This window comes from Lampetra fluviatilis, chromosome 37, assembly GCF_964198595.1.
Source record: "Lampetra fluviatilis chromosome 37, kcLamFluv1.1, whole genome shotgun sequence".
Lineage (NCBI taxonomy): Eukaryota > Metazoa > Chordata > Hyperoartia > Petromyzontiformes > Petromyzontidae > Lampetra > Lampetra fluviatilis.
Window position 1 is genome coordinate 1,820,157 of NC_136311.1, and position 7,366 is coordinate 1,827,522.

The following is a 7,366-nucleotide window of genomic DNA, read 5'->3' on the forward strand; positions in this document are numbered from 1 at the left end:
CCAGCCCAGCTGTGAGAGAGTGAACCCAGCCCAGCTGTGAGAGTGTGAGCCCAGCCCAGCTGTGAGAGAGTGAACCCAGCCCAGCTGTGAGAGTGAACCCAGCCCAGCTGTGAGAGAGTGAACCCAGCCCAGCTGTGAGAGTGTGAACCCAGCCCAGCTGTGAGAGTTTGAACCCAGCCCAGCTGTGAGAGAGTGAACCCAGCCCAGCTGTGCGAGTGTGAGCCCAGCCCAGCTGTGAGAGAGTGAACCCAGCCCAGCTGTGAGAGTGTGAGCCCAGCCCAGCTGTGAGAGAGTGAACCCAGCCCAGCTGTGAGAGTGAACCCAGCCCAGCTGTGAGAGAGTGAACCCAGCCCAGCTGTGAGAGAGTGATCCCAGCCCAGCTGTGAGAGTGTGAACCCAGCCCAGCTGTGAACCCAGCCCAGCTGTGAGAGTGTGAACCCAGCCCAGCTGTGAGAGTGTGAACCCAGCCCAGCTGTGAGAGTGTGAACCCAGCCCAGCTGTGAGAGTGTGAACCCAGCCCAGCTGTGAGAGTGTGAACCCAGCCCAGCTGTGAGAGTGTGAACCCAGCCCAGCTGTGAGAGTGTGAACCCAGCCCAGCTGTGAGAGTGTGAACCCAGCCCAGCTGTGAGAGTGTGAACCCAGCCCAGCTGTGAGAGTGTGAACCCAGCCCAGCTGTGAGAGAGTGAACCCAGCCCAGCTGTGAACCCAGCCCAGCTGTGAGAGAGTGAACCCAGCCCAGCTGTGAGAGTGTGAACCCAGCCCAGCTGTGAGCCCAGCCCAGCTGTGAGAGAGTGAACCCACAGCCCAGCTGTGAACCCAGCCCAGCTGTGAACCCAGCCCAGCTGTGAGTGTGAACCCAGCCCAGCTGTGAGAGTGTGAACCCAGCCCAGCTGTGAACCCAGCCCAGCTGTGAGAGTGTGAATCCAGCCCAGCTGTGAGCCCAGCCCAGCTGTGAGAGTGTGAACCCAGCTCAGCTGTGAGAGAGTGAACCCAGCCCAGCTGTGAGTGTAAACCCAGCCCAGCTGTGAACCCAGCCCAGCTGTGAGAGTGTGAACCCAGCCCAGCTGTGAACCCAGCCCAGCTGTGAGAGAGTGAACCCAGCCCAGCTGTGAGAGAGTGAACCCAGCCCAGCTGTGAGAGAGTGAACCCAGTCCAGCTGTGAACCCAGCCCAGCTGTGAGAGTGTGAACCCAGCCCAGCTGTGAGCCCAGCCCAGCTGTGAGAGTGTGAACCCAGCCCAGCTGTGAGAGTGTAAACCCAGCCCAGCTGTGAACCCAGCCCAGCGGTGAGAGAGTGAGCCCAGCCCAGCGGTGAGAGTGTGAACTCAGCACAGCTGTGAACCCAGCCCAGCTGTGAGAGAGTGAACCCAGCCCAGCTGTGAGAGTGAACCCAGCCCAGCTGTGTTCATGGTTCGTCTCCCCCCCCCCCCCCCATGGCCGCTCCGTGACCCTCCCCCTGCGGAGCAAAGGGCGACGTTGCCACATCGCGCGCCTCTCCCCGCACCATCACGCACCATCACGCGCCGCTGCTGCTGCTGCCGCTGCTGCTGCTGCCTGGTCGTTTGACGCGAGTCGGGGGGGGGGGCGGGGGGGGGCGTGGGCGCGAGTCGGGGGGGGGGGCGGTAGGTGGGGGCAACCTGCGGCTCCCTCGAAAGGGACTGCTGCGTTCGTGACCGTGAACTTATCCAGCACCGCGGCCTCGTTATAATTCACGTGCAATAGGCGGCTCTTGGAATATTGAGTTGTGTGGAGGGGTTTTTTTTCAACAGAATTCCTGTTGCTTTGGTTGCCGAGCCCTGTTGTAGGCTGTGTGTGTGTGGGCTGTGTGTTTGAATTTTGGCCAAGTTATCCGCAGCGTGCCCCATCTTTGTCGCATCCCAGAAGTCCTGGGATGTTGGACGACTGCCATGCGCAGCGCAGACGTCCACAGGCGCTACGCGGCTCGCAGCAGAGGGCAGTGCGGCTACATCCACTGTTGTACTGCACTCCTGTGCTGCCTCCCCCATGCTTAATGCCTGCGACAACCCGCACTGAGCAGCGTGGTGAAGTATGTTCGAATAAACCCACCGTGATCTGTCTGGCGTGGGGAGACCCTGGTTCAGCAATGGATTGAAGAATGAGCCGTGCACGGACACGGACACACAAACGTGGCGATGTACGCGGGCCGTTAATGAAAGATACACTTGACAATCGACTGCTCGACAAATGCCTGCCCCACGCTTCACCACGCTGGCCGATGTGGGTGGGTGGCGATGGTGGCGGCGGTGCCCGGGTCTGGTTCAGATGCGATGTTGGCCGCTGATATGAGCCGTGGTCCTGGAGTCAGATGACTGTGTTCAGAGCCCACTGCGTTCCTAGCCCGTGAATGCAGTGGCAGCAACTTCTGTGCGTTCTCGCTGCCACGGCGAGCTCCCACGTGACACACTGCTTCGCGCAGATGACACGTTTAACCTCTGCGTTATGTGGTGAGATGTTAACCCTGACGCCTGCTGTATATTTGAAGTTTGCTTGTCTCTCTCCCCGTGGGTACGTGGATTATTCCCTGGATCCTCTGGATTTATCCTCCACGTTTAGAATCAACGTGCGTTTTAGAGTAATTTGGTTTCGATCAATTCCCACATGATAGGCCAATTTGTTGAGCTGTCATTTGTGGCCAGATTGCTTCTGAAAAAGAGCTCTACATAGCTCAGTGGACCTTTCCTGGTAAAATAAATATAGTAGAGTTTAGTTGATGCGCGTGTTTATATGACCGTTCGAATGAAAATCGTTTTAATTAACTAGTTTTAGTTTGTTGATCTTCTTTCGCACCGTACGTAGTCAACTGTGCTAATCGGAGGTGCGGGGGAAGGACAACAACCCGACACCGCCGCTCCACTCTGTGCGGACTGCCTTGTGGATATCTGCGTCGCATGCGTTTACACGTGTGAACTGCGCACGGTCATCAGCCACCACCATCGTCACTACCACCACAAGCTATGGTCATTCCACTGCTGGATGGAGGCCTCCTTCCCAAGCCGTCGCTGCCACCTCTCGCGATCCCATGACGTGACGATCCACGCGGCGTCCGCTTCGCGCCAAACCGATTTCGCAATCCGTCTCCTCGCTGGACGAGAACCCCTTTGGACGCGTTCCATCCCTTGTCCGCCACTCCGTTATTATTCCACACCATCGGCCACCATCGGCCACCATCGCCGCTATTGGCCACGACGCTGCCCAGGCCCCACTCGAGCCTTCTCAGCAGTGTGCACGTCTGTCATTAACCCGTGCCCGCGTGTGTGTTTCTGCGTACGTAGGTGGGACGTGACCGCGTGCGGGGGTTGGCGGGACGCATGAGGACCGGAGCGCTCGCGGAATCGTCGTGGGCTACTCGGCGGCACCGCACAAGACCCCCGTGGCGGCCCACAGCCGCCTCCGTACAGCGCGGCCTCCCTACGTATTGCAGCATCGTCGTCGTCGTCGTGGTGCCGTTGTTGTTGTGTTGTTTGTGTTTTCAGTCGATCTATTTCACCAGGGCAGATGTCCCACAAGCCGGAGGCCGCAAGGCAAACACAGGCTGCGAAATGGCTACACTTGGGCCCCATCAGATGAACTAAACTATGACTTAACAATTCTTAGTTTCTTACCAGGTAAGGCCCACTGAGATATGTAGCTCGTCTTTCGGAAGAGACTTGGCCACAAGTGATAACGAAGTGGCTTATCGCGTTGAAATTTATAGCGGGAGCCAAAAACTCTAAGCGCACATTTATAAATGTGGGGGGACAAACCGGAGGACCCGGAGAAAAATCCATGCGACCACGGGGAGAAAGAGACCGCAAACTCCAAATATACAGCAGCGGGCGTCAGGGTCCTTCACGATTCAACGTGGGTTTGTGTAACCAGGTGGTGAGAACTCGATAAGAGTACAGGACAGGAGTGACCTGTTTTTCTTGTCTAAACATCCAACTGCATTGTGCGCTTTCAGATGCGTTTCTGCGGCCGTCTGGAATGCTCTTCCGATATTAGGAAGCCACTGGAGCTGTCCACTTTTATATCCAGATTGAACTCATTGCTGTAGAACTGCTTTTTGTGTTTATCTGGTTGTACTTCCCCCACACCTCAGATTAGCACGTTTGGCTACGTACGGTGTGAAAGAAATTCGACATGCGTACAGCCCTGGGTCACCAAACGTTACGGCGGCAAAACAAAGCAGAGCAATGCGGCAAAAAGAAATCGGAGTGGAAACAACCGTGTCACCGTGGGAAATCGACAATATTGCAAGAAACATAAATCTGCGATAAATCGAAGTTGAACATTGAATTATATAGCGGTGCAAGTCGGCTGGGGTAGATTAGTTACAAAATTTATTGACATAAACATTAACGTTAAACAGATACTGTATACGCTGACTTTTTCACTAATATGCAAAAAGGCAAGGATATACGAGTCGAATGCAAACACGATTGCATGACTAAGCAGTGCGAACCATGTTTACAATTTGCCTCTAAAAAGAATGTAAGAATGTATTTGGTGGGGGGATGGGTGGGGGGGGGGAAGTGGTTGCGGCAGCACAGTGGTTGGCACCGCACGAGGAACCCAGCTCCCCCGAGTTGGACTCCCGGCCGTGGCTATCGCCCAGCGGCGAGCGAACTCTGAGCCGGCCCTGGGGCCCTCCACCGCTGTAGCCAACCACCCACACGCCGACACGGGGCGGCCAAACCGCTCGCGGTCACAACAACCTCGGCGTGCAGAGAGGCCTTCGTCCGGCAGTGGATCGATCGTGGCCGCCGATCGTTGAAAGGACGAACGAACGAGGCGAGGTGGTGGCACACACCGCGGGATGGCGGAGAGTGCTCGACACGTGTTGGGCAGTAAGTCTGCCCTGGAGGGCAGACTTACTGCCCAACAGTATTGGGTGGCGTTGCAGGCGGAAGCAACCCTCGGGCATAGCGGCGAGAACTCGGTCATGTCATGTTCATTTTTGTTGTTCGTGTTCAAAATCTTCATCAGAATCTTTATTTTAGGCTGCAGGAACACGATGAGCTGTGAAGCTTTTTTCGTTTGTGCAGATGTCCAGTCGGTGTTGGTGACTGACGGCTCGTGTTTCCCGATTGATGGTGGTAGTGTTGATGGTGGTAGTGGTGATGGTGGTAGTGGTGATGGTGGTAGTGGTGATGGTGGTAGTGGTGATAGTGGTTCATGGACAACCACCTCTGTCTTGGTTAGTGGAGTGGGGGTCCGCCCCCCCCCCCCCCGCCGCCTGCCTGCCCCCCTCGACAACAACGCAGCAGCTGCTGCTGGGACCGGCCTCCTCAATTCCATCTGGACCCCCCAAACCAGTGCCCCCCGCCCAGCGCTCTCTGGCCGTGCTACACGCGCTCTCCACCGGCAGGTCTTTACGTCGCTTCTCTCGAGAGCCTAAAGCTGCCAGTTGAAGAGCTGAGGTCGCCGGCCTCTCTCTGCACGCGGGGTGGGTGGGGGGTGAAGACGACGACGAGGGGGAGGAGTGCGCTGGATACAAGATCGATGTCGCGATGTTTGTGTGCGTCGGTGTCATTTTGTTCGTTTACCCCGGCAAAGCCAGAGGCTCGAGACGTGTTGGGCAGGGGGGGGGGTCCTGCCATGCGTTGGCAGTAGGAGGGGGGGTGATGGGCGATGCTGCTGTAGTTGGTTTAGTTGGTGTGTGATCCCCGTGGAGTTGATCTGCAGGCGACTGTTCAGCATCGTTGTGTCTTAGCCAATGCAAAGTGACGTTGCATGGAGGAAACGCATGCAGGCACGGGGGAGTACATACAGACAACACATACACAACACATAACATACACACAGAACATACAGACAACACACAACATACAGACAACACACAACATACAGACAACACACACACTACACACAACATACAGACAACACACAGAACACACAACACACACAACATACAACACACAACATACAGAACATACACACAACATACAGAACATACACACAACATACACACAACATACAGACAACACAGAACATACACAACATACACACAACACACAACATACAGACAACACACAGACAACACACAGAGAGGCACCCGAGTCGGGAAGCGACCGGGCGTCACCACTGGACCACGCCGCGCGCCCGGCCGCCTTTGTATCCCCAGTGCCGATGTTCACCCATGCGCCAGGACCTAGGGGGGAGGGGTGGCTTCGGACCAGCTCAGATTTGACGCGTGGCCTGCAAGCAAACCCGGATCGCCGGGTGTGTGGAGAGGTGTGCACACAAAGACAAAGAGCCCCCCTATAGCCTCTAACAGACTGTTGGGGCAAGTGCTGTTCGCGAGCAGCGCCTATGAAGGCCGGCACTGCGGCACACGAGGGAGTGGTGGGTGGCCGCCTTTGCCTTCCCCAATGCCGATGTTTACACAACGCACTCATTTGAGGCTGAGTCGACCTAGGGGAGGAACAGAACCGGTTCAGATAATCGTCACCACTGGCGTTGGTGGCGGTGAGCTGGAATCGAACTTCGGATGGTCGGGTTCGCAGCGCAGCGCTAACCGCTACACTACCGCACCCCAGACACACGCACGCACACGTGTGTGTGATACTGTAGTTGGACCGAGTTTAATTGCTGTGTTACCACTGAAAGTTCGCGTTTAAACAATGACGTTATTGAATATGTACTGAAGGTTGCTTAAGCGGCGAGTGTAAAGTTGTGAAACAATACGAACGTGTGTATTACATTACGTATAGTGGTGATTATGAAGCGTATGCAAATGTTATGTTAGCGCTCACCTGTGATATTGTGATGTTGATGCTCTGTCGTTGTACAATTTGTCTGTGCGTGGGTCCCAGGTCTCCCTTGCCCGAGAGGGACTTGCGGCCTCATGGGGACTCGTGTTAAATTAATAAATAAACACCGCCCCCACTATTCGTGTTTTGCCAATCCACTGCTGGATGAACACCGTCAGTCGCATCGTGTTGCTCGTGGGGTGGAGTGTGGCCATACTTCACCGCGCTGGTCGGTGCAGATGTTAACAACCTCGCCTGGTGTGCAGGAGGTCGTGGGTTCGTTCCCGACCCTGACGCCTGCTGTTTGATTGGAGTCTGCGCGTCTCTTTCTCTCTCTCCCCGTGGTCGTGTGGATTTCTCTCTCCGGGTCCTCCGGGTTTCCCCTCCACGTTGAGAATCAACATCACCACGCGTGTAGAGTCTTTGGCTGCTGCTTTACATTCACACGCGATGATGAGACGCCTCTTCGCTGAGCTATCATTTGGGAGGCCAAGGTCGCTTCTTAAAAAGAGATACCCAACTCAGTGGGGCCTTACCTGGTAAAATACAAAAACACACAAATCGTTTGAGAGTTTTATAGATTCGTGAAGCAGGGGACACAGGAAGCGATTGACCA

At 55.8% G+C, this 7,366-nt stretch overlaps 1 long non-coding RNA gene across 4 annotated transcripts in view; it reads left to right on the forward strand.

Annotated features, from left to right (window-relative positions):
• LOC144945205 (uncharacterized) overlaps nt 1-6,889 on the forward strand; it is a 28,801-nt gene extending 21,912 nt beyond the window's left edge. For all 4 annotated transcript variants that reach the window (XR_013639638.1, XR_013639635.1, XR_013639636.1 and 1 more), the window contains one exon: nt 3,292-6,889. This is a non-coding gene — a long non-coding RNA (uncharacterized LOC144945205). The remainder of the gene's footprint in view (nt 1-3,291) is intronic.
• The last annotated feature ends 477 nt before the right edge of the window (nt 6,890-7,366 follow it).